Source organism: Choloepus didactylus, chromosome 5, assembly GCF_015220235.1.
Source record: "Choloepus didactylus isolate mChoDid1 chromosome 5, mChoDid1.pri, whole genome shotgun sequence".
In the NCBI taxonomy this organism is placed as follows: domain Eukaryota; kingdom Metazoa; phylum Chordata; class Mammalia; order Pilosa; family Megalonychidae; genus Choloepus; species Choloepus didactylus.
Genome location: NC_051311.1, coordinates 115419174 through 115444487, shown reverse-complemented (window position 1 = coordinate 115444487; position 25314 = coordinate 115419174). Strand labels below are relative to the sequence as shown.

General features: G+C 39.5%; 1 protein-coding gene and 1 pseudogene across 2 annotated transcripts in view; both read left to right on the top strand.

Annotated features, from left to right (window-relative positions):
• Positions 1–25314, top strand: part of ASNS (asparagine synthetase (glutamine-hydrolyzing)) — a 223765-nt gene that overhangs the window by 36548 nt on the left and 161903 nt on the right. The gene's annotated exons all lie outside the window — the stretch shown is intronic.
• Positions 850–3955, top strand: LOC119534419 (annotated as a pseudogene).

Sequence of the window (25314 nt, the reverse complement as noted above, 5' to 3'; positions counted from 1 at the left end):
ACTGGTGTGGGTTTTTTTGGTTGGTTGTTTTGTTTGTTTGTTTGTTTTTATAGCACTTTAGGGACATTGTAAAGACTTTATTTCAATTTATTCAATATTTTTTAAATTCAGGTTTATTGAGATATATTCACACACCATAAAATCATCCATGGTGTATAATCAACTGTTCACAGTACCATCATATAGTTGTGCATTCATCACCCCAATCAATTTTTGAACATTTTCCTTACACCAGAAAGAATAAGAATAAGAATAAAAAATAAAAGTAAGAAAGAACACCCAAGTCATACCCCCCATCCCACCCTATTTTTCATTTAGTTTTGGTTCCCATTTTTCTACTCATCCATCCATACACTGGATAAAGGGAGTGTGATCCACAAGGTTTTCACAATCACACTGTCACCCTATGTAAGCTCCATAGTTATGAAATCGTCTTCAAGAATCAAGGCTACTGGGTTGCAGTTTGACAGTTTCCAGTATTTACTTCTAGCTATTTCAATACAAGAAAACCTAAAAAGGGATATCTACATAGTGCATAAGAATGCCCACCAGAGTGACCTCTTGACTCCATTTGAAATCTCTCAGCCAGTGAAACTTTATTTTGTTTCATTTTGCTTCCCCCTTTTGATCAAGAAGATGTTCTCAATCCCACGATGCTGGGTACAGGCTCATCCTTGGGTGTCATATCCTGCATTGCCAGGGAGATTTATACCCCTGGGAGTCAGGTCCCACATAGGGGGGAGGGCAGTGAGTTTACCTGCTGAGTTGGCTTAGCTAGAAAGGCCATATCTGAGCAACAAAGGGGAGACTCTTAGGCACAATTAAAAGTAGGCTCAGGCCTCCGGAAGCTCCTTTCCCGGAAGGCAGGGAGGCGTCGCCGGCCTCCCGGGGCGGCCTTGGCGATGGCGACTGGCCGCGAGAACGCTCTCCTTAGTCCGGGGAGACGCGCCGCTACAGAATGGCATCGGTCGGGCCGGCTGCGCCGGGGGAGCAAGACCAGGGGGCTGAGACCGAGCCGGGCTCCGCGGGGTCGCCGCCGTCGCCGTCCCCTCTGGGGCCCCTGCTCCCCCTGCAGAGGGAGCCGCTCTACAACTGGCAGGCGACCAAGGCGTTGCTGAAGGAGCGCTTCGCCTTCCTCTTCAACTCGGAGCTGCTGAGTGATGTGCGCTTCGTACTGGGCAAGGGCCGTGGCGCCGCCGCTGCCGGGGGCCCGCAGCGCATCCCCGCCCACCGCTTCGTGCTGGCGGCGGGCAGCGCCGTCTTCGACGCCATGTTCAACGGCGGCATGGCCACCACGTCAGCTGAGATCGAGCTGCCGGACGTCGAGCCCGCTGCCTTCCTGGCGCTTTTGAGATTTCTTTATTCAGATGAAGTTCAAATTGGTCCAGAAACAGTTATGACCACCCTTTATACTGCTAAGAAATATGCAGTTCCAGCCTTGGAAGCACATTGTGTGGAATTCCTTACCAAACATCTTAGGGCAGATAATGCCTTTATGCTTCTGACTCAGGCTCGATTATTTGATGAACCTCAGCTTGCTAGTCTTTGTCTAGACACGATAGACAAAAGCACAATGGATGCAATAAGTGCAGAAGGGTTTACTGATATTGACATAGATACACTCTGTGCAGTTCTAGAAAGAGACACACTTAGTATTCGAGAAAGTCGACTTTTTGGAGCTGTTGTACGCTGGGCAGAAGCAGAATGTCAGAGACAACAATTGCCTGTGACTTTTGGAAACAAACAGAAAGTTCTAGGAAAAGCCCTTTCCTTAATTCGGTTCCCACTGATGACGATTGAGGAGTTTGCAGCAGGTCCTGCTCAATCTGGAATTTTGTCAGATCGTGAAGTGGTAAATTTCTTTGTTCATTTTACTGTCAATCCTAAACCCAGAGTTGATTACATTGACCGACCAAGATGCTGCCTCAGAGGAAAGGAATGCAGCATCAATAGGTTTCAGCAAGTAGAGAGCCGTTGGGGTTACAGTGGAACGAGTGACCGAATCAGGTTTACGGTTAATAGAAGAATTTCTGTAGTTGGATTTGGTTTATATGGATCTATTCATGGTCCCACAGATTATCAAGTGAATATACAGATTATTGAATATGAAAAAAAAACAAACTTTGGGACAAAATGATACTGGATTTAGTTGCGATGGGACCTCTAATACATTCAGGGTCATGTTCAAAGAACCGATAGAGATCCTGCCCAATGTGTGCTACACAGCCTGCGCAACACTGAAAGGTCCAGATTCCCACTATGGCACAAAAGGATTGAAGAAAGTAGTGCATGAAACACCTACTGCTAGCAAGACTGTTTTTTTCTTTTTTAGTTCTCCTGGCAATAATAATGGCACATCAATAGAAGATGGACAAATACCAGAAATAATATTTTATACATAATTTAGCATTAGGATACATCTTGGCTAAATAGAACCATACCTTCTAGTCTCAAAGACATAAATAACTGGTCACAAAAAATAGTTTGAGTGTTATGAATATTTATCATTTTAAGAAACATTTTAGTTTCTTAGAGGAAATAGAAAAATGTTGACTTACTCTGCATGATTTAAAGGCAGATTTTCCATTATCTTATATCCTGAGATGAAACGAGAACTGGATTTAATTTTTAAAAACAAAAAGCAGCTATTTCAACGTTCTCTTGCATAATTTCATAGATCAACTGATTCGTGATCTTTTGATAGTTTTATAAGTGAAAGATTCGCATATATAGCTGCTTTGTTCTGGTTTAAAGTATTTCGAAGGTTAGATGAGGTGAGATGGGTCACTTCCTACAGAATTCATATGAACTCAAATAACTAATGCCAGAGAATTAAGAAAACTGACTTTTTATATTTGGAGTTTGGAAATATTGAACAAACTGTGAAGAAATAATCTGGTTGTTAGCATTTGAAATAGAGGTAAAAATAGGCCTAATAAACAACTAAGAAAACTTTCAATGCATTTACAGAAAAGGATATTTTGTAATAGTATAGTAATCTGTTAAACAGTACAGTTTTAAAATACAAATGGAGTTTGTATAAATTCACAATAATGTGATATAAACAGGATCTAAAGGATAGTCTAAGACTGGATTCTTTATCACTAAACTGCATCACTGTACCTGTCTATCTGTATGGGGCTGCTGCTGGTAACTCCCGAGATTGAGATATTGGTGATGATGATGGTAGTGGTAAGTGGGTATACAAACATCAGTTCAACCTTGTGGTGATAATCTTACACAAAAAGAAACAGAATAAAATATTAACATATTTCTAACAATTTTGACATTTTAAAGATACCCAACAGAATCACTCTTGAAAAGTATGCTTTCTGTCACATACACAATTCTGTCCAAGAATTAAAATGTTGAATGTTTATGGCATCATTAATGTCACTAGTGCAACTGTATTAGGAGATAAGTAAATCTGGCAGAATGACATTTATACTTTTTTATAAAGCAAATTATTTTATATAAATGAAATAACATCGCTTTTTTCCCTTGAAATGATTACCTTATGAAAACCTTAAGTGTCATTAAGTTTAAGGTATATCCCATAGTCGTGGAAGATGTTTAAAACTCAAAATTCTTTTAAGTATCTACTTAAAGAGAATTTTTTTCTAAATAATAGTAATTAGGATATTTTAAAAAATTTCATCCTAAGTAATATTTCATTTTATTTCACCTTATTTTCAAGAAGGTAGTGAAATGTGTGGATAGCAGGTGTCTCTTGAAATTGTTAAAGAAAAGGGATAATTTTCTATCTCTGGTACCAGTGATCTTATGGATATAAACCTCAGTTAACTGGAATAGCTATCGAACTTGTGGTTCTGATTAACTAAAGATTAACCAGCAAACACTCTGTAGCAACCAGTATGGAAAACACGTCTGCCAGTGAGTATGGTGTACCAGAGATAAGTTAATTTTTTTGACATTTGAGACATTTCAAATGCCTCAAATATGATGTACTGAACAACAATGACTGTAACTTAGTGTAGCCATAGAGGATACGCTGGGACAGCCCCTGAAGGTATTTTTTTTTTTTTTAAATAAATATCTATTATCCTTTTAAAAAAAAAAAGTAGGCTCAGCTTCTCCTTTGCACTAACAAGCTTCATAAAGGCAAGCCCCGAGATAAAGGGCTCAGCATACCAAACTGTCAGTCCTCAGTGTTTGTGAGAACATCAGCAACAACCCAGGTGGGGAAGTCCAACATTTATGCATTTTCCCCCAACTCCTCAAGGGGACCCTGCATATATATTTTTATTCTCTTCCCAAATTACTTTGGGATGTATCGCTATTTCACACTAACCTATACAAACCTACCAGATCACACTTCCTATTCAAAAGTTCCGTATAATTATGGTGTTTGAATAAACTGAGTGTACAAGTTAAATTATTTAGTATACTACAGAAAATATAGATCCTGCACCAAATAAACATTTCTTCCCTTGGTCTCACATGGAAGCTGATGTTTTAAAACACAGCCAGTATCATCCTTTACCTTTTGGCCTGATTTGCCCTAGTCCTAACCAGATCTGCTTCATTCATAGCTCTAACTGAAGTCTGGACTCTTTTTCAGCTGTTTTAACAATTGCTGTATGCGCTAATACTGACATTCCTATCTGCCAAGCTCTAGCTCTGAGTTTCAGGCATCACACAGATACCCAGAGTTCCACAGACCAACCAGGTTATACACAAAGGGATCAGCATCTCAGAATTTGTAGCTAGCCATCACAGTTCAGGAATACATGTAACCGCTGTAAGAGCCCACAATCTAAGCACCACTACAACAAGCATTCCTCCAATAAGCTGTGCTCTGAGATTCAACTCTGAGTTTACACATTGTAGTTAGTCCATATTGGTGAGGCATTATAATGTTTGTCTTTTTGTTTCTGGTGTACTTCACTAAAATGCTGTCTACAGGATCCATTTACCTCATTGCTTGTCTCACAGCTTCACTCATTCTTGCAGTTGTTCAGTATTCCATTGTATACATACACCACAGTTCACCATTCTCTTTCTCAGTCAATGTATCCTTAGGCCACCTCCACCCATTGCAATTCATAAATATTGCATCCATAAACAACAGTGTGCAAATGTCCATTCATGTTCCTGCTATCAGATCTTCCAAGTATATGCCCCCTGATGAGGTTGCAGCACCTTATGGCACCCTCATACTCAGCTTCTTGTGGAACCACCACACTGTCCTCCTGATAGGCAGGAATGGGTATTTGACTCACACCAGAGAAGACTGGAGGTGGAAGGCTGTGGTTGGAGTTGTTTGCTTTGTGGCTGCAGGGGCCTAGAATCCCCCCCATTGACAGCAGAGCCATGAATCCACAAATCTTTAGGCCTGCACATTGGACTATCCAGGAGTCATTTTGCAAAGACTGCCTAGGAGGGCTTCTTGCCAAGATGAACCTCCAAAACTGAAGCTGGAGTATACTATTGAGTGCAGAAACTGAGGGGGGATTTATTATTGGCCAGCCCAGAAAGGAGCTGCAGTTGGAAGGCTGCAGTGAGGGCCTTGGCCTTGGGAATCTGTTCTACTCAGATGGCTTTGATGCCCAATTACATGCAGACCAGCTTAGAGATTTTTTTTTCCCTTGTTTTATCTCTTCTCAGCCACATTCCAATCCCAGAGGTATCCAGAAGCAGCCTAGTGGAGAAGGGGGCTGTAAGAGAGAGAAGGGAAAGCAAGAATGATCTTACAGAGAAACGGAATAAAAGCCAAACATGTCCGCCTCCTCAATGCCAGGCTTTCCAGCCTAAAGGAAACTCAAGACGGGGATGCAAATAAGCTTTAAACTCGAAAGCATAGGGTTGTGTGATTGATAATGACCATGGGCTGGACATTTTAATGACTGAAATGAGATCATTCTTGGGACTGAAGTAAATTGGAGGACTTTTTATGACCTTAGAGGACTGACAAAGTGATAAGGCCTTTTTCATTTTTTTTCATGGAGTAGAGGTCAAATCTACCCATAGAGTTTGAGGGGGATGGAAAGAAGAATTAAGCTGTCCTCTGCATGCACCTTACTGAGTTCAGACTGGAAGAAAGTGAACGCTTGGTAAAAGTTGCTATTAATCTGATGATGCTGTTAATTGTTTTCCTTGCCATTATGACTGAAAAAAACCCACGTCATCTTCATGGTGATGATAGTGTATAATTCCAGGGCAACAGAAATCACTCCAGCAATCATAAGCAGAAAGGGATTTGTTTTCGTTTCTCATTGCTAAAGCAAATACCATGCAGTGGGTTGGCTTAAACAATGGGAATTTATTGGCTCATGGTTTTGAAGGTAGGGCAAGTCCAAATCAAGGCATTGTCGAGGTGATGCTTTCTTCCCAAAGACTAGCTTTCTGGGACTGGTTGCCAGGGATCCTTGGTCTTGACTTTTCTATCACATGGCAATGCATATGGCAGCTTCTCCTGGACTCTCTCTTCTCTTCCAGGTTCCTCTACTTTCAGCTTTTGGCTGCTCCCTTTGGCTTTTCTCTCTCTGGCTTTCACTCTGCTTGTAAAGGACTCCAGTAATCCAGATTAAAACCCAACCTGATTCATTTGGGCCACACTTAAACTGAAGTAACATCTCAAAGAGATCTTATTTACAGTGAGTCCCCATCCATAGGAATAGATTAAGTTTAAGAACATGTTTTTCTGGGTTACGTAGCACCAAACCACCACAGGATTTAATATAGTTACTTGTAAAATCATTGGTGTGCAGCTCTCTAAACTGAGCCTCCAGAAATAACTCCCAAGAGAGAACCATCAAACTGATTAGCCAGGGGAGGTGCAGCCCTTGCCATAGTCAGAAATGCATGAAATCAAGAGGCTGCCGAGGAAACACTCAGAAATTCAAGAACACACTGCCATAGTTGCAATCTGGGATCAGGAAGCTACTGTCATCCTGGCAGCAACTAACTCATAGCACTCATATAGCTGGACACTGGACATAGGAATGCTTTGTAGAAAACCCCAATGCCTGCATGTCCCCAGTTGAGAGCAGGAACAAATATCACATCAAGCAGAAGGCCCTGGTCATGCTTCTGCTTTTCACATTTCTCAAGTGTATTTAATTGGAGGTCCTGAAGTTGCAACAAGAATCTTAACTATGGGGGAGTCAGAGAAATGTAACTTTCAGCTTTTTAGCCTCTATAGTACAGGAAGGTACCATAGAAGGAGGTCAGAATGGATAAGAGCCAGTGTTTCTTATCCACAATGATGATCCCAGGAATATGAAAAACCGCATGATACCAGTGTCCCCAGCCTCTGCCTAGAAAATCAAATATTGGATTCTGCTGGGTTTTTAAATCAACTTTATTGAGGTATAATTTACATACAATTAAATGCACACATTTAAATATACAGTTTAATGAGTCTTGACAAATATGATGTAAATGTGATCACCAGCATAATTAAGATATAAAATTTCTATCACTCAAAAAGTTCCTTTGTGTCCCTTTGCAGTCAATTCCCTCATCCCCTCCATGCCAACCAACCACTGATCTACTATCTGTCATATAGATTAGTTTTCCCTATTCTCAAATTTCATATAAATGAAATCATACAGTAGAATACAGCTGTTTTTCATACTTGCTAATAATTTTGTTTTGTTGTTTCATTTATGCCAAGAGTCCAGCATAGCATAGTGGAATAAATAGGGTCTTTGAAGTCAGACAAACTCAAGGTTAAATCCCAAATCTCCTACCTACCAGCTTTTGATATTGGGCAAGATAAACTTATTGAGTTTCAGATTTTTTAATATGTAAAATGGTAATTTAAAACAGAAACACAAACATCTCTAAAGATTAGAGCTAATATCTGAAAAGCACACAGTTGACACTCCATGAAAAGTAACTATTGTTCTTAATCTTGATGATGGCCTACCATTTCCTATTTATACTAGTTTTCTAGTCAATTGTACCTAAACTAGTGCTTCTGTGGAGTATTTTATCCCTGACTTTCACATGGGATTGCTGTAACAATGGCTTAAGCTATTCTTAACAGTATTAGATTGCTTAGGTTTACATCTAGGTTCTACTACTTGCTGTGTGACTTAGTGCAAATTCTGAATTATTCAGTGCCTCAGTTTCCTCTTCTGTAAAGTGGGAATAATAATACCTAGGGTTATTGTATAAATTAAGTGAGATAATACATATTGCTCTTAGTAAATGTTCAATAAATGTTAGCCATTATTATCATTATTTCCTATTGAAATGTTCCCAAGATTACTCAGGGTAGATTCTATCTCTATACCTTCCCCCAAGCTATTTCTCCCAAGAGAAGTGCCTCTCTCTTTCTTTTCTGGCCAATTAAATTTTCCCACTTTTGTCCCTCCTATAAGATACATTTATAATCCTCTTAATTGGCACTTATCTTAGACTTTATATTATCATTGAACCATAGAAAGTTTAAGATAGACTTGAACCTTCTCATTTTAGAGCTGTTGTAATAGAGACCTAGTAAGGATAAATTATTTTGCCAAGGCCATATCTTTAGAATATAGACCAGAGTAGAACTGGGTCTCCTAACTCTCAGTCATGTGTCTATAACATGATTTAAAGTCCTTAGCAGAATTGCTGCACATAATACTCAGTGGTTACTGGCTTTATGTGAATTTCTAAAATATGTTGTGCATGGCTGATTTCTAGAGCCAAATTCAAGAACTTTGCTCATCACAGTGTCTAAGTTCTTGTCACTCTCCAACAAGGTTTAAGAAATGATACTCAGACCTGTAAAAATATGATCACAAACCTTATCAGGAAAGTCATCTGAAAGTCAGTCATGCATATTACACAATGTGAGACAGGATATGCTGCAAAGATTTTATGTGGTGTATATAAATTCATGATGACATCTGATGCCAGTTTGCTTAGTGAATAACCATAAATTTATGAAGTCCTGCCATATAATTGCAAAGAAAATACTTTTATCATCAGTTCAGTCATTGGATAAATACTTTAAAAGAAAATCTCAATAGTTTCTCCAACCCAATAAAATAAATCCCTTCTACTACACCCACACAATGCAAATACAACTGGATAAAAAGTAAAAGGCAAGCACACCACTTTTGTACTTACTCATAAGCAGGATACCAGTTATACACAACGTCTCTAGTGCTGAGGAATTATAAGTGTTATCTCTAACAATTATGTCATGTCCATGTAATACTTTGGATTGGATGAGGAAGTTCAGGATGTATATTCTGGGAAAGAGGAAAAGATGAGAAATTTGGGAGGGATTTTATGAAAAAAAAGTTAAAGAACAATCTCCTCTTTCACAATTTTTCTCTCACGTCTTTCAAAACTGTGTGATGGGGTCTCCTAGACCACTCCCAGGGTCAGTGATTTACTAGCAGGCTCAAAGGACTCAGCATAGTTGTACTCAGGACTAAAATATATTGCAGTGAAAAGAAATAAAGGAAAATCAGGAAAAGGGAAGGGCACATAGGACAAAGTTGGGGGGAAACCAAGGCATGAGCATGAAGAATCTTCTCACAATGGAGTATCTTAATTCTTCCAACAGTGAATCATGACAACACACGCAAAGTATTATCTACTGAGGTAGCTCATTAGAGACTGTGTTCAAGGTTTTTTATTGGGAACTGGTCAAAATGCACCTTCTATCTACCGTGTACCAAGATTCTGAATGCCCAGAAGGAAAGCAGGTGTTCAGTATAAACTATATTGTTTGCATAAACAGTTTGACAATAGTGAGCTACCTTTCTCATATAAGGAAAGTTTTATCAATGTAGAAAACAGTTTACCAGCCAAGTTCCCAGGTGTCAAGTTCCCAGATATCTGACAAGGACCAATCTTACAAGCAGGATTTTCTCAGGATAACAGTCTCAGGCCTGCTATATTAAATGTTTTCTGTACTCAATATTTTCTTCTTTCCAGCATATGTAGAAACCTGAGAGGGATAGCTATCATTACCTCATTTCATTGATAAGTAATCTGTAGCACAGATGGGTTGAATGACCTGTCTAAAGGCATATCTACTTAGATGGCTGGGATGGCTCAGCTGGAACCATATGGCTGAGGACTCAGTTCTGGCTGTTAGTTGGGTTCCTTAGTTCTTCTCTACATCATACCTACTAGGGCTGCCAAGATGTCTTCTTCACTGATATGTTTGGTGCCTGGGCTGGGATGGCTGGACAGCTGGGCTTAGTGCTCTGTGCAGACTCACTACATGGCTATCTTGGGCTTCCTCACAGCATGGTGGTCTCAGCTACTTGGACTTCTTACATGGTGGCTGGCTTTCTTCAGGGCAAGTGTTCTAAAACACCCAGGCAGAAGTCCTCAAACATCACTTCTGTCACACTGTATGTAATAACTAAGGCCAACTCAGATCAAGGTGAGAGGAATTACACTCCAACTCTGGTGTGATGGTAGGTTCATGTGTCACCTTGGCCAGGTAATGATGCTCAGTTGTTTGGTCAAGTAAGCACTGGTCTGTTAGTCTGAGGACATTTTATGGACTTAAATCATCAGTAAGTGGATTGCATTTATGGCTGATTATATCTACAATCAACAAAGGAGAGAGTCTTCAGCAATAAGAGATGTTTCATCCAATCGGTTGAAAGCTTTAGAAGGAGAAGTGATGACTTCAGCAATTAGAAGAGAGAATTTTCATCTCTACTTCAGCCAGCCATCAAAAACTCTCATCATAGTTACCAGTTTGCAGGCTGCCCTATGGAATTTGGACTTGTGCATCTCCACAGTTATGTGAGACAATTTTATAAAATCTGTTAGTATTTACAGATATCTCCTGTAGGTTCTGTTTCCCTAGAAAACCCTGACTAATACAGCTGTAGTATTGGGAGTGGTTCTTGAGAAACAGAATCTTAAAAATGGGATTTCTGAATTGGTTCTGGGGTTTTTGCAGTTGGTTCTCCACTCCGATTAAATTCAAAGGCACTAATGACTCTATTTCTAATAATCAAGATGGCACTGATAGTCCATGGCACCGGTTGGCAATAGAGAGATGCAAAATATCACCACTGGATACAGCTACTCAAATGCTGATGAGAGGCAAGGCTCTGGATGAGAGCATTTTTGACAACTTAACAGAGTTTTGTGGCGTTAAAAGGTGTAATGATACTGGCTGGTTGTTCCTAAATATGCTGGATACAATTATAAAAGAAAGGGATGAGCTGAAGGCTTCAGATTTGCAACTTAAGTGCCACATGCAAGAAGTAAAACTTTCTATGTGTACCCTGAAAGAAAACCATATTTCCTGTAGCTGCAGACTTGAGATCTCTGAAAACCAGACCCAGAGTTTTATTGTACAAGTGGTAGAATTACAAGATAGACTAAAATCCCAACCTTGCAGGGTATCTGCTGTTAAAGTGAGGGCATTAATTAGAAAGGAATGGGATCCTGAAAATTGGAATGGGGACATGTGGGTTGATAATGATAGCAATGGGGATATTAAAACCCTAGATTCTGCTGAGTCTTTACCAGATAAACCTGTAATGGTCTGCCCTGAGGAAACAGCCACAGGACGTCCAGCATGCCTTAAAGAAACAATTTCCTGACCTCCAGTTTGCCTCAAGAAATCTGCAATCCAACGTCCACCTGAAAAGATTAACCCTACAGTATCTGATAAACTTGTAACCACCTCCACTGAGGAAACAGCCCTCACTCCTCTGTCTGGAGAGAAAAATCCTGTTTCACCAAATGAAACTGCAGTGGAATGCCCTGAGGTAATTGGCTTACAAGACACTTTTAATTCTTCTCGTGACCCTCCCTCACCACCCTTCTTTTCTTCCAGACATGTAAATAGACTGAATTCCAAACAGGCCCCATAAGGTGAGGTAAAAAATGTGACCCAGGAAGAGGTACACTATACTCCAAAAGAACTGCAAGAGTTTTCCAACTTATTTAGACAGAAATCAGGGGAATATGTGTGGGAATGGATATTAAAGGTGTGGGATAATGGTGGCAGGAATATAAAATTGGATCAGGCTGAAATTATTAATATGGACCCACTAAGCAGAGACTCTGAATTCAATGTTGTCGCTCGAGGGGTTAGAAAGGGCTTTAACAGTTTGTTCTGGTGGTTGGCTGAAACATGGATCAAAAGGTGGCTGACATCACCTAAGGTTGAAATGCCAGAATTGCCCTGGTATGATGTAGATGAGGGGATCTGAAGGCTTAGAGAGATTAGAGAGATTAGTATGTTCGAATGGATTTACCATGTAAGACTTCACCCACCCCAGGAATGTCCAGAGAACACACCTTTCAGCCGGACTGTGAGGATTAAATTTGTGAGACTAATTTCATCATCTCTGAAGAGCTCTCTGTAGTTGCTCTTCCCTGTAGGTCAGATATTACTGTGGGAACTGATGTTAATGAACTGGAATCCTTAAACAAAATGGGGATGATCTGTTCCGAGTTGGCAGAAACAAAGTAACAGCACTTAATTGCCAAAGACAAGGTAGGCATGGCTACCTTAATAGACAGTGGACTCAAACCAGTAATCAAAATAGTCTGACTCACTGAAACCTATGGCATTGGCTAGTACATCATGGGGTACCCAGAAGTAAAATAGATGGACAGTCTACTAAATTTTTACTTGATATGTATATGCAGAAGGTTTCTAGATCAAGTGAACAAAAGTCTAGCTTGAATTATAAAAACAGAGAGCCACAGGCCCTTAATCAGTTCCCAGACTTGAGATAGTTTACAGACCCAGAGCCCCTTGAATGAGAGGAAGGCCAGGTCCCATTGGAGAAGAACCCTGCTAACACTGCCAAAAATTTATACTGTTAATCTTCCTCCCAGCCTTCACCAGAGAGACCTAAGGCCTTTTACCAGGGTAACTGTGCGTGGGGAAAAGGAAATGATCAGACATTTTGGGGATTCTTAGACACTGGCTCAGAAGTAACATTAATTCCAGGAGACCCAAAACATCACTGTGGTCCACCGGTCAGAGCAGGGGCAAATGCAGTTTTAGCTCAGGGCCATCTCACAGTGGATACAGTGAATCTCCAGACATATTCTGTGGTTATTTCCTCAGTTCTGGAATGCATAATTGGAATATACATACTCAGCAACTGGCAGATTCCCCACATTGGGGCTCCCTGATTTGTGGATTGAGGGTTGTTATGGTGGGAAAGGCCAAGTGGAAGCCACTAGAACTGCCCCTGTCTAGCAAAATAGAACATCAAAAGCAATGCTGGATTCCTGGAAGGACTGCAAAGATTAGTGTTACCATCAGAGTCTTGAAGGACATAGGGGTGGTAATTCCTACCACATCCAATTCAACTCTCCTTTTTGGCCTGTGCAGGAAACAAATGGGTCTTGGAGGATGACAGTGGATTATTGTAAATTTAACCAGGTGGTCACTCCAATTGCAGCTGCTGTTCCAGATGTGGTATTGTTTCTTGAGCAAATCAACACATCCCCTCATACCTAGTATGCAGCTATTAATTTGGCAAATGCTTTTTTCTCATTTGCTGTTAGTAAGGACAACCAGAAACAGTTTGCTTTTAGCTGGCAAGGCCAGCAATATATCTTCACTGTCCTACCTCAAGGGCATATCAACTCTCCAGCCCTATGTCATAATCTTGTCCACAGGGACTTTGATCATCCCTTCCTCCTATAAGACATCACACTAATTCATTGTAGTGATGATATCATGTTGATTGGACCTAGTGAGCAAGAAGTAGCAATTACTGTAGACTTATTGGTAAGGCATTTACATGTCAGAGGATGGGAGACAAGTCCAACAAAAATACAGGGGCCTTCCACCTCAGTGAAATTTCTAGGTGTCCAGTGGTGTTGAGTATGTAAAGATATCCCTTCTAAGGTGAAGGATAAGCTGTCGCATATGGCCCCTCCTACGACCAAAAAAGAGGCACAGTGCCTCTTTGGATTTTGGAGACAACATGTTCCTCATTTGTGTGTGCTAGTCTGGCCCATTTACTGAGTGACCAGAAAAGCTGCTAGTTTTGAGTGGGGACCAGAAAAAAAGGAGGCTCTGTAACTGGTCCAGGCTGCTGTGCATGCTGCTCTGTCATTGGACCATATGACCCAGCAGATCCAATGGTGCTGGAAGTGTCAGTAGCAAATAGAGATGTTGTCTGGAGCCTTTGACAGGCCCCTATAGGAGAATCACAACACAGGCTCTTAGGATTTTGGAGTAAAGCCTTGCCATCCTCTGAAGATAACTACTCTCCTTTTGAGAAACAGTTTTGGCCTGCTACTGGGCCTTAGTAGAGACCGAATGCTTAAACGTGGGCCACCAAGTTACCAAGAGACCTAAGTTGTCTGTCATTAGCTGGGTGTTGTCTTACCTGCCAAGCCATAAAGTTGGGCATGCACAGAGGCACTCCATCATAAAATGGAAGTGGTATATACAAGATGGGGCTCGAGTGGGTCCTGAAGGCAGAAGTAAGTTACATAGGAAGTGGCCCAAATGCGCATGGCCTCCACTCCTGCCACATTACCTTCTGTTTTCCAGCTCACAGCTGTGGCCTCTTGGAGAATTCCTTACAATCAGTTGACTGAGGAAGAGAAAACTTGGCCTGGTTTACAGATGGTTCTGCATGATATGCAGGCACCATCCAAAAGTGGTCAGCTGCAGCACTGCAGCTCCTTTCTGGGATGTCCCTGAAGGACAGTGGTGAGAGTAAATCCTCCCAGTGGGCAGAACTTCAAGTGGTGCACCTGTTTGTTCATTTTGCTTGGGAGAAGAAATGGGCAGAGGTGTGTTTGTATACTGATCCATGGGCTGTTGCCAATGGTTTGACTGGATGGTCAGACTTGGAAGGAACATGAGTGGAAAATTGGTGACAAAGAAGTCTACGAAAGAGATAGTGAATAGATCTTTCTGAGTGGGCAAAAAATATGAAGATACTTGTGTCCCACATGAATGCTCACCAAAATGTGAATTCAGCAGAGGAAAATTTTAATAATCAAGTGGATAAGGTGACCCGTTCTGTGGATACCAGTTGGCCTCTTTCCCCAGCCACTCCTGTCATTGCCCAATGGGCTCAGGAATGAAGTGGCCATAGTGGTAAGGATGGAGGTTATGCATGGGCTCTGCAACATGGACTTCCACTCACCAAGACCAGCCTGGCTACAGCTACTATTTAGTACCCAATTTGCCAGCAGCAGAGACCCACACTCAGTCCCCAAAATGGCACCATTCCCTAAGGGGATCAGCCTGCTACCTGGTGACAGGTTGATTATATTGGACCACTTTTATCCTGAAAGCAGCAGTGATTTGTTCTAACTTTAATAGACGTATACTCCAGATATGGGTTTGCCTTCCCTGAATGCACTGCTTTTGCCAAAATTACCATTTGCGGTAATACCTTATTCACTGTCATGGTATCTACACATTTCTTCTGATCAAGAAACACACTTCACAGCAAATGAAGTGAGGGAATTGGCACAAGCTCATGGGATTCTCTGGTCTTACCATGTTCCCTATAATCCTGAAGCAGCTGGATTGATAGATGGTAGGATGGCCTTTTGAAGACTTGATTATGGCACCAATTTGGTGGCAATACCTCACAGGGGCAACATTCTCCAGTATGCTGTGTATGTTCTAAATCAGTATCCACTCTATGGCGCTGTTTCTTCCATAGCCAGGATTCACGGATTCAGTAATAAGGGTATAAAAGGGAGTGGCACCACTCTCTATTATCCCTAGTGATCCACTAGCAAAATTGTTGCTTCCTGTGCCTGCAGTCTTAAGCTCTGCTGGTCTGCAGGTCTTAGTTGCAAAAGGAGGAGCACTTCCACCAGGAGACACAACAACGGTTCCATTGAACTGGAAGTTGAGATAGCCACCTGGCCACTTTGGTTTTTTCATGCCTCTGAATCAACAGGCAAAAAGGGGATTACTTTACTGGCTGGGGTGATTAACCCTGACTATCAAGAGGAAATAGTACTGCAACTACACAGTGGAGGTAAAGAAATTATAGATGTAATCTGAAATATAGGAGATCCTCTAGGGTGTCTCTTAGTACTACCATGCCTTGTGATTTAAAATCAATGGAAAACTTCAACAACCCCATCCAGGCAGGATTACCAATGGCCCGGTAACATCAGTAATGAAAGTTTGGGTTACAACACCAGGCAAAGAACCATGCCAGCTGAAAGCAAAAACAAAAGGGACATGGAATGGGTAGTGGAAGAAGGTATTGATAAATACGAACTATACCCATGTGACCAGTTACAGAAATGAGGACTGCAATGGTATGAATATGTCTTCCTTGTTTTGATATGTTTGTATTTGTATGTGATGCAAATAATTTGTTTTCTTTCCTATTTTATCCCCGTATCATATGACATAAGTTGTATGGTTCATATCATAGTATTTAAGTTATAGGATATCAAGTTTAAGAGTGAATATTATCCAAGGACTTGTACCCTATTTTGGAGAGATTTAGTACATTTCTGATTGCATGCAGGACAGCTGAGTATTGTTAGGAGAAAAATATGTCTGCTACTGTGCTTTATTTAGTGACTAAGTATCATTAAGTTGATGTGTGTAGCTGCCAAGTTGACAAGGGGTGGTCTCTGATGCTTAGGTTCATTTGTCAACTTGGCCAGGTAATGGGCTAACTGGCCTGTTACTGTAAGGACATTTTGTAGACTTAAATCATCAGTAAGTTGATTGTATTTATGGCTGATTACATCTATAGCCAACTAAGGAGAGTGTCATCAGCAATGAGAGATATTTCATCCACACAGTTGAAGACTTTAAAAGGAGAAGTTGTGACTTCAGCAGTCAGAAGAGAGAATTTTCATCTCTGCTTCAGCCAGCCAGCTTCTCCTGGGGAATTCACTGGAAAACCTTCATCAGAGTTTCCAGGTTGCAGCCTGCCCTATGGAATTTGAACTTGTGGATCTCCACAGTTGCATGAGACACTTTTATAAAATCTCATAATATTTACAGATATCTCCTGTAGGTTCTATTTCCCTAGAGGACCCTGACTAATACACCTGGTTAGCAGGAATAGCAAAGAATATGCAGCCATCTTTACTATATCATAATAAATAACTTATCTGAATATCTCAACACATATCCGTTTCCATTATGGTTATTTACTTTGCATGTTTTATCTCTCCCTCTGGACTAAAAGTTCCTTGAGGGCAGGAACCCAGTCTGTGTCAGTTTTCAGTTCCCTAAAGTGTTTTGTAGTACTTTGCTTATAGCATACATTAAGTAATTATTTTTGAATAAATGGATGCTATTAAATGCTGACCATGTGCCAGGCACTATGCTAAGCTCTTTCAATCTATTGTTTTATGTAATACTTATGAGATAGGCATTATTATTATTCTCAGTTGTCAGAGTAAAAATGAGGAAACTGAGGCACGGAGTGGTTAATTGCCTAAGGGCACATAGCTAGTGCTGGGATTTGAACTCAGACTGACTCTAGAACATATGATAAATCACCACACTGTACTGTTTTCATCTTGGGCTGGGCTTTGCATGAAAGGAAATCCCCAAAGAATCCAGTTATAGTACTGAACTATGCAAAAAGTTAGAGATGTCTTAGGAGTGTGTGGCCCTTTATTTAGTTCCTTTTCCTACTTTATTGGACAAATGGGGAAGGAAGGATGAAGAAGACAAGGATGGTAATAGCCTGAAAGGTATTCTAATTGGCTAAGATGTAGTATGTAATCTTGAATCTTAAGTAATGTTGAAGCATTTGTAATCTTGAAAAACTGTTATTTTTATTTGCAAAATAAACACAAAGGGTGACATAAAGAAAATAAATGAAAAATGGAAAGCAATCCTATGCTGCATCATAGGGACTTTGGATTATACTTATCCTGAACAATTCATCATTTTTGTTTTTAAAATCATATGTGCTAAGGCATAGAGTCTAAGGGTAAAATGTCTGACTTTGATATATCTGTCCTTAGAAAATAGTTAAGGTTACAAACCTTTTCCTTGAAATAGTAAAGGCACATGATTTAATTGCCACTAAGACACCAATGTCATAAAAGACCCTTATTCTCTGAGAGAGTAGCTATTTATAATGGGAAGGTTTTAAAGGGGAGTGCAAGAGTATTTGAATGTAGAGGGAGAGAATTCTGTACTATGAAAGAGGAAAGCATGAGGAAAGGGGAGGTTAAATAATGAGAGCTGTCCATGGAACAGTTTTCCTGGGAAAGTGACTGGGCCTTCAGCTGCAAATAGCAAACATATAATAGTGGTTGACACAAGTTGGAAATTTATTTCTCACTGACATAAAAACACGTCTGGAGGAGAGCAGTTCAGAGCTCTGTGGTAGTTCCAGGAGCTCTGGATCTTTCTATCTTCTGTACCATGAACTCAATGCAAACCAGTCTGGTCACACATAATTCTTAGGGTCTTTTTCGTGGGTAACCATAGGTGCTTTAAAGTGAAAGTATTAGGTGCTCCCTCAACCTTGTTAGCAAGTTGCATGGATAGCAAGTCTCAGAACAAATTCTGCCACAAAAGCAGACATTTATCAACTCAACATTTATTTACAAGCAAGCATAAGAACAGTTTCTATAATCTATTCTCTAAATTCAATGTGGTCCCAGCTCCCTTTTGTATACTCCAATCATACTTGGCATGAAAAATTCAATCAAGGCAGGCATGATAACATTCTAGAAGCAGGAGTCTTATCTACATGGTTGCTATTAGGCAACCAAAAAGCCCTCAAAACCAAAGGCTGGGCCTGGGATCATTTAGGGATTAAGCCTCAGGCACCATTCCCTAAAGGTAAGGGCTTCAGGTCTCACTGGATTCTTTTACTCTATTCATGAAAGGGTGGGAAGTGTTTCTAAAAGATTTCAGTCAACTTTATATCTTAAAAACCTTTTTGTTTTATATTCATGGATAGATATAGTTTATTTCAATGTCCACATAAATATGAGTTGATGTGGAACAGTAAGAAGTTTCCCCAAAAAGTTATCATTTGTTTATTAAACAACCGAACTTGGTCTTACCCTTCAGTTTCTCTGAATTCAGTTGATTGACACATCATCATTAGTAGTCCTCCTTCACCTATCATTTTTACCAGGCACAAAATCTAAATTCTTTGGGTGGCACCTCTCATTTCTCTGGAAATCTCTTAAATTGCTTTCAGTTACCAGGCAAGGTTTTTAATCTCATATTCACTCCATTGGAGACACAAACATCCCTCAATTCTCTTGTTTAAATTCACAAACAATATACAAATATAGAACTTAATGTTAACATGCAGACACACAAAAGTATGTTCTAATAACCTTCAATAACCTTGGTTGTAAGTTTTTTTCAATAAGGAATTATTTGTATTATCTGTTCACAAAGAAGTTAATAAAATACCTAAAAAAAAAAAATATTGAAAAAGCACTTTTAAATCTTAGGATGAAACATTCTAGAGTATAAATTATTATACATCTTGATTTACAAATAAGAATAAAATGTTAAATTCTACAATTTCGACTTTCTGAATGATATTTATAGGAATTTACTGGAAGGAACATCAAACCTTAAATATTTTCTATTTCAACCCAACTTAAGGTTTTGAAAAGCTATGAATTTGTTGACTGGGATAGTCCACTAACTTGATGTTGCAACTAAAGACAAGATTAATCTGAAGGGTGGAGATTTGCATGCTAGACGTTCCAGACCCTTTTATGCAACTGATTGAAGTGGTATTCTCTTATTTTTTGCCTTAAGTTTTAAATAAATTTAAATATACACATGGTAAAAATTTTAAGCAGTAAAGAAAGGTCTAAAATAATAAGTACATATCCATTCCTCCCATAAACCAGCGAATTTGATGTCCTCAAAATCATTAAAACAGTCATATGAATAATTTGCAAATTCAAGTCAACCTGGGGGCTCTTTATCTAAAAATAATTCTAAAGTCTTTGGAATGGTGTTGATTGTCTCAGATGACTACCTGTGTTGCAGAGGAAAATCATTCAGTCTTCTTTTAACAACAACAACAACAAAAAAGGCAAAGTAACATGCACTCACTGCCCAGAGACAGGTAAGTCCAAGCAACACTCAGACTCCATGGATCTGGTCACAGCTGTAGGGAATGTCTCTGGTAAATCGAAGTTCAGCTGAGTCCTTCCTGATTGCCTCGGATCTTGCAGGCCTGTTTTACAACATTTGAGAAAAGAGCGGCCGGCCGGCATGTTAGAGGAGGTAGGCGTCCTCAAAGAGAGAAACTAGAAATGTTTTAACCATTTCTTGTAGGGTCAACAGAGCCTGGGCCTGCCAATTTAAGTCCACACCACGAGCTAATTTAGCACATATTTCTCTCACTAGGATGCTGAAGGGGAGCTTCCTTATGAATAAGTTTGTGCTCTTCTCCTTCAGAATCCGACGCCTCAGCCGACCAGGTAGACGGAAGCAGGTGCGTAAGGGGGCGCCTCGCCTTGGGGTGCTGGGGTAGGCGCCCGCAGCGCGCCTCTTCAGGACTCGGTGCTGGGATGGTGCAGGCCCATGGCCGGGCGCTGAGCGGTGGGCGCGGCCGGGAAAGCGCCCGGCTGCGTGCTTCGCAGGAGTTGGTGCTGGGCTGCGCTCACCGCCAAATCCTAGTTCAAATCCTTAAGTACCTTTGATTTAACCAATGAGAGCTCTTTTCTAACATTCAGGAGGCTAGTTAGTAGACTGCTATTTTCACCCTTACAAACACATTTCTGAAATTCACTGCGATTATTAGCAAAGTCCGGTGTTGACCCAGATACGGGTCAGACAGAAACAGAGTAGTCACTTCCAGGAAAAGGGCCTTCTGATTAGCTGACTACCTTTGGAGTGTGGATTTCAATTAAAATTTTGGCTAGCTGTACCTGGGTCGTAGCTTCATCTAACTAGGACAGATAAAATATCTCAAGTTAATTTAATTGTCATCCTCAACACATGGCTTATACTTAGTGGCCTGGAGTGGCTACTTTGATTATCAGCTATGACATCCACATTCCGAACAGTAGGAAGGACAAAGAAGTAAAGAAAGACAGGTCTCCTCTTTATTAAACACTTTCTTTAAGATTCACACAACTTCTGCTTAGATCTCATTGGCTGGAACTTGGCAACTTGGCCATATCCAGCAGCAAATGAGGCTGAAAAATGGAACTTTTTTTCTAGGAAGCCTTGTGTCCAGATAACAATCACAGGTATTTATTGTCAAGGGAGAAGAGAAGAACAGATACTTTCATACTCAGTGTATAAACTCAGGAAGGTTTTCAGTGCAGAAGTGGGTCTCACAACTGCTCAATATTTTCACTTGCATTGCAGTGAATCAGTCCTTACTCCACCTTCAGACTGAGGCAAACTTTCCAGTATGAGAAATAGTTCCAGGTCTTCCCAGAAATGCATCAGGACTGTGGCAATGGCTGAATAATAGATCAGTGTGTGGAGGCAAAAATGTCTTCCATCAATTCTCCTATAATCCAGGTTTTATTAGGATCTTGCCATTCAGTGTGTGTCCACTGAATGTGGACTAGCAGCTTCAGCATCACCTGGGAACTTGTTCAAAATGCAGACTCTGGAAAAGTCTTGGCAATGGATGATGGAGATGGAGGCACAACTTTATGTAATTAAGACCACTGACTTGTATATATGAAAAGGGGGGAAAAAAGGAAATTTTAGTATGTATATAATTTACACACATACAGAAAAAAAACCCTATAGAACTACACAACACAATGTAAACAGTATGCTGAAGTTAATACCGTAATTATAATAATATTGTTTCATAAATTTTAACAAAGGTCCATACTAATATAAAATGTTAATACTAGAGAAAATTGTGTGAGAAAGATATTTATGGGAACTCTGTACTTCCTGTATGATGTTTCTGTAAGCCTACAACTGCTCTAATGTAAGCAAACAAACAAGTAGAATATATTAAAAGTGGATCTGTTTGGATGATGAGACCCTGGATAATTTCTTTTTTCCAACTTTGTCATATTTTTCATAGTTTTCTTTTATAAAGGTATCATTTTTAAAGTGGAAAAATGTTCAATTAAAATTGAAGATGATATGAAAACATTTATTTTTGCTTTAACAATCAGTTTAATAGCTGAATAAAAAATAAGTCTCTAACTGGTTTGGAAGATAACAGCCATGACATAGGATCATTATAAATCCACCCAAGGCAAGTTTTTGCTGTTGCCAAAATAAACTGCTTATTCAGAGATCAGCTGTGCTTATTTTGGAACATTACTTTTAATTGCTGACTTTTGCAACTCAAAAACTTTAATGTCATTTCCCAACTTTGCTTGAAAAGCATTTTCATATTGAAACTTGGCACAAAAGTTGGATACAATTTTCTTCTGGAAATTGAAATAATTAAATTCAACTAAATTTACTGGACAACTTTAAGGTTACATAGCTCTGAATCTATTTTTTCTTTTTTCTTTTTGGAAGGAAAGTAAAAAGGGATAAGAAGACATGGCCTCTGCATTCGGGAGCTCTCTTTGGAGGACAATTGTAAAATTACTTCACAACTTTCTTTTGAAATCTTATTAAGATTTTCTTAAGTGTGTTTAAGTAATTTTTTTCTGGTTGGATTTTTTTATAACTCAATACATTCTTTCTAAAGCCCATAATATATCTGATCCATTTGATATAAAAATAAGAAGAAACTCCAGTTTCAAAGCCTAAGATGTATACAGAGGATAATATTGCAATAAGACATAATTTCACAATAGCAAATATGGAAACATATTGGAGGCATTGGGTCTTTCTCCTGTTTCTGGAGCAAGACAAATGAAGGCAGCAGGTAGAGAATTGTGTTTGCCTAATCAGTTGTTGGTAGCAGCTCTACAGGAGCGCTTGCAATAGAAAATTCATACCTGATCTTTCACTTTTGAAATAACAAAACTGAATTTTCCTAGAAGAAATTTTTACTCTATTGGTGGAATTAGATTAAAGTGACTAATAACAGTCAGGGATCAATGAGGAAGACTTCACATTCTATGAGAGAATATTTTTAAAACTTCCAATTCCCTTTCATTCATTTAAATTTGTGTATTGATTAGTGTACCAGTTTGGATATATTATGTCCCCCCAAAGCCATGTTCTTTAATGGAATCTTGTGAGGGCAGACATTAATCTTTTGATTGAGTGTTACCATGGAGATATGAATCAATTGTGGGCGAGAGCTTTGATTAAATTATTTCTACGGAGATATGGACCCTGCCCATTCAGGGTAGGTCTTAATTAAATCACTGGAGTCCTACAAGAGAGCTCTCAGACAGAAGGAGTTCAGAAAAACTGAGAGAGACATTTTGGAGAAAGCCATTTTGAAACACAACCCAGGAGCAAAGAACCAGCAGATGCTAGCCATGTGCCTTTCCAGCTGACAGAGGTGTTCTAGATGCCATCAGCCGTTCTTCAGTGAAGGTATCCTCTTGTTGATACCTTAGTTTGGACACTTTTATGGCCTCAGAACTCTAAATTTGTAACTTAACAAATTCCCTTTATAGAAGCCAATCCATTTTTGGTATTTTGCATAATGGCATCTCTAACAAACTGAAACAATTGGTATGGAACACAGCTTTGTTGATAAAGATTTCTTTTTTTCAAAAAACAAAACAGGAAGTTAGAAGGATAAGGATAAGGCTTTCTTTTTGGTTGCAAATAATGAAATTCACTCGAAGTATCTTAGTTAGAAAGGAAGGTATTTTCTATGTTACAGCTATTTTACAGAATTCTGTGGGATTGGGCTTACACAGACTAGACAGCTATTCAAAACCAAGATAAATTCTCTCCTCCCTTTTTTTCCCACTTTTTTCCTTTATTAGAGAAGTGAGTTAACAGAATAGTCATGCTTAAAATACAAGATTCCCATGTACCACCCTATTATTAACAACTTGCATTTGTGTGGAACATTTGATACAGTTGATGATAGCATATTTTTATAATTGTACAATTAACTATATAGTCCATGTTTTAACTTAGGTCATGTTTGTGTAGTGTGGTTCCAAGGATTTTATTTTTTTTATTTTTACTCTGTTACCATCTATACAATCTAACATTTCCCCCTTTTAACCACATTCAGATATATATTTCAGTGCTGATACTTACATTCATAATGTGCTACCATCAGCACCATTCATTACCAAAACATTGCCATCATTCCAAATAGGAGCCCTGTACATTTTAAGTCTTAACTTGCCATCCCTATCTCCTTCTCTCTTAATTTCAGCTTCTTTCTGCACATCTATACCATTTTCCTCTCTCTGAAGACCAGTTTCATTTGCTTACTCATCATCATGCAAATGGCTGCCTCAACCACTGAGTTGCCTTGACTTTGCAATACCAATGCCAACCCTGACTAGTAACAATCTCTGTATTTCATAGTTTAAATTCATAATAGAGGAAATATGATTGGCCCTAATCATCTGTTCTAGTCAAGGCACAACAATCAAATGTCTCTGCCCCCCCCTGCATATTTGGGGCAGATATCTGGTCCAATCAACCATGGCTAGGAGAAACAGAAGGGGATATTCTGGTTTGCCCCATTCTTCTGGGCATATTCTAACTTTAGTAAAGTATAAAGGAAAAAATAAGTAATGTCATTGATGTTGGCCTTAGCAAACCCAAATCTATGAAGAAAAGTTATAGAAAATGTATATGAAAGAAATAATATAACTCAACTAAGTGGCCAAATGAATAGTATGACAAAAGTACCAAGAAATGAGAATACAATATGATCTGTAGTGATCTGGGAAAGCTTATTCCTATACCTAATGTTGAAAGGCTAAAGGAAAGATGTGAAAAAAAAAAAAAGGAAAAAAAGTAATCTGTTACAGATTAAAATTAATATTAAATTGTCTAAAGAATTCCAGTTCAAGATGGCTGACTAAGCACATACTCAGGAATAAGACCATGTAAAGAATAAAAACAAAAATAACACAACCAAAGGAATGGACTGGGTCGCTAATAAACAAGAGATTTCAACAAATTTTCTGAAGATTCCAAACGGATGAATTTTGACTGATGAAGCATAATAGAGGAAGTCATAGCCAAGAAAATCCTGTGGGGGCTGGCCCGTCTGGCAGACCCCCAGAGAAGCTCTACCTTTGACATAGCAGATACAATGGGGGATGGAACTGAGGAATTGGATTTAAAGAACTGTAGACAGCCATTTGCCCCAGGCCAAGAATTGGAGGGTTTAAATAATCTTAAGAAACAAGGGAAGCTATCTCGGAAAAATATGCCCAGCATAAATACTCCTTATTCTGGCATTCAAGAATTCCCAGAATTATAGATGACTTTAGGCCTGCACATATCTATTGAAGTCTGCCATTGAAGGCTGCCATATAGAAGCCTGAACATGTCCATGAAGCTCCCATAGA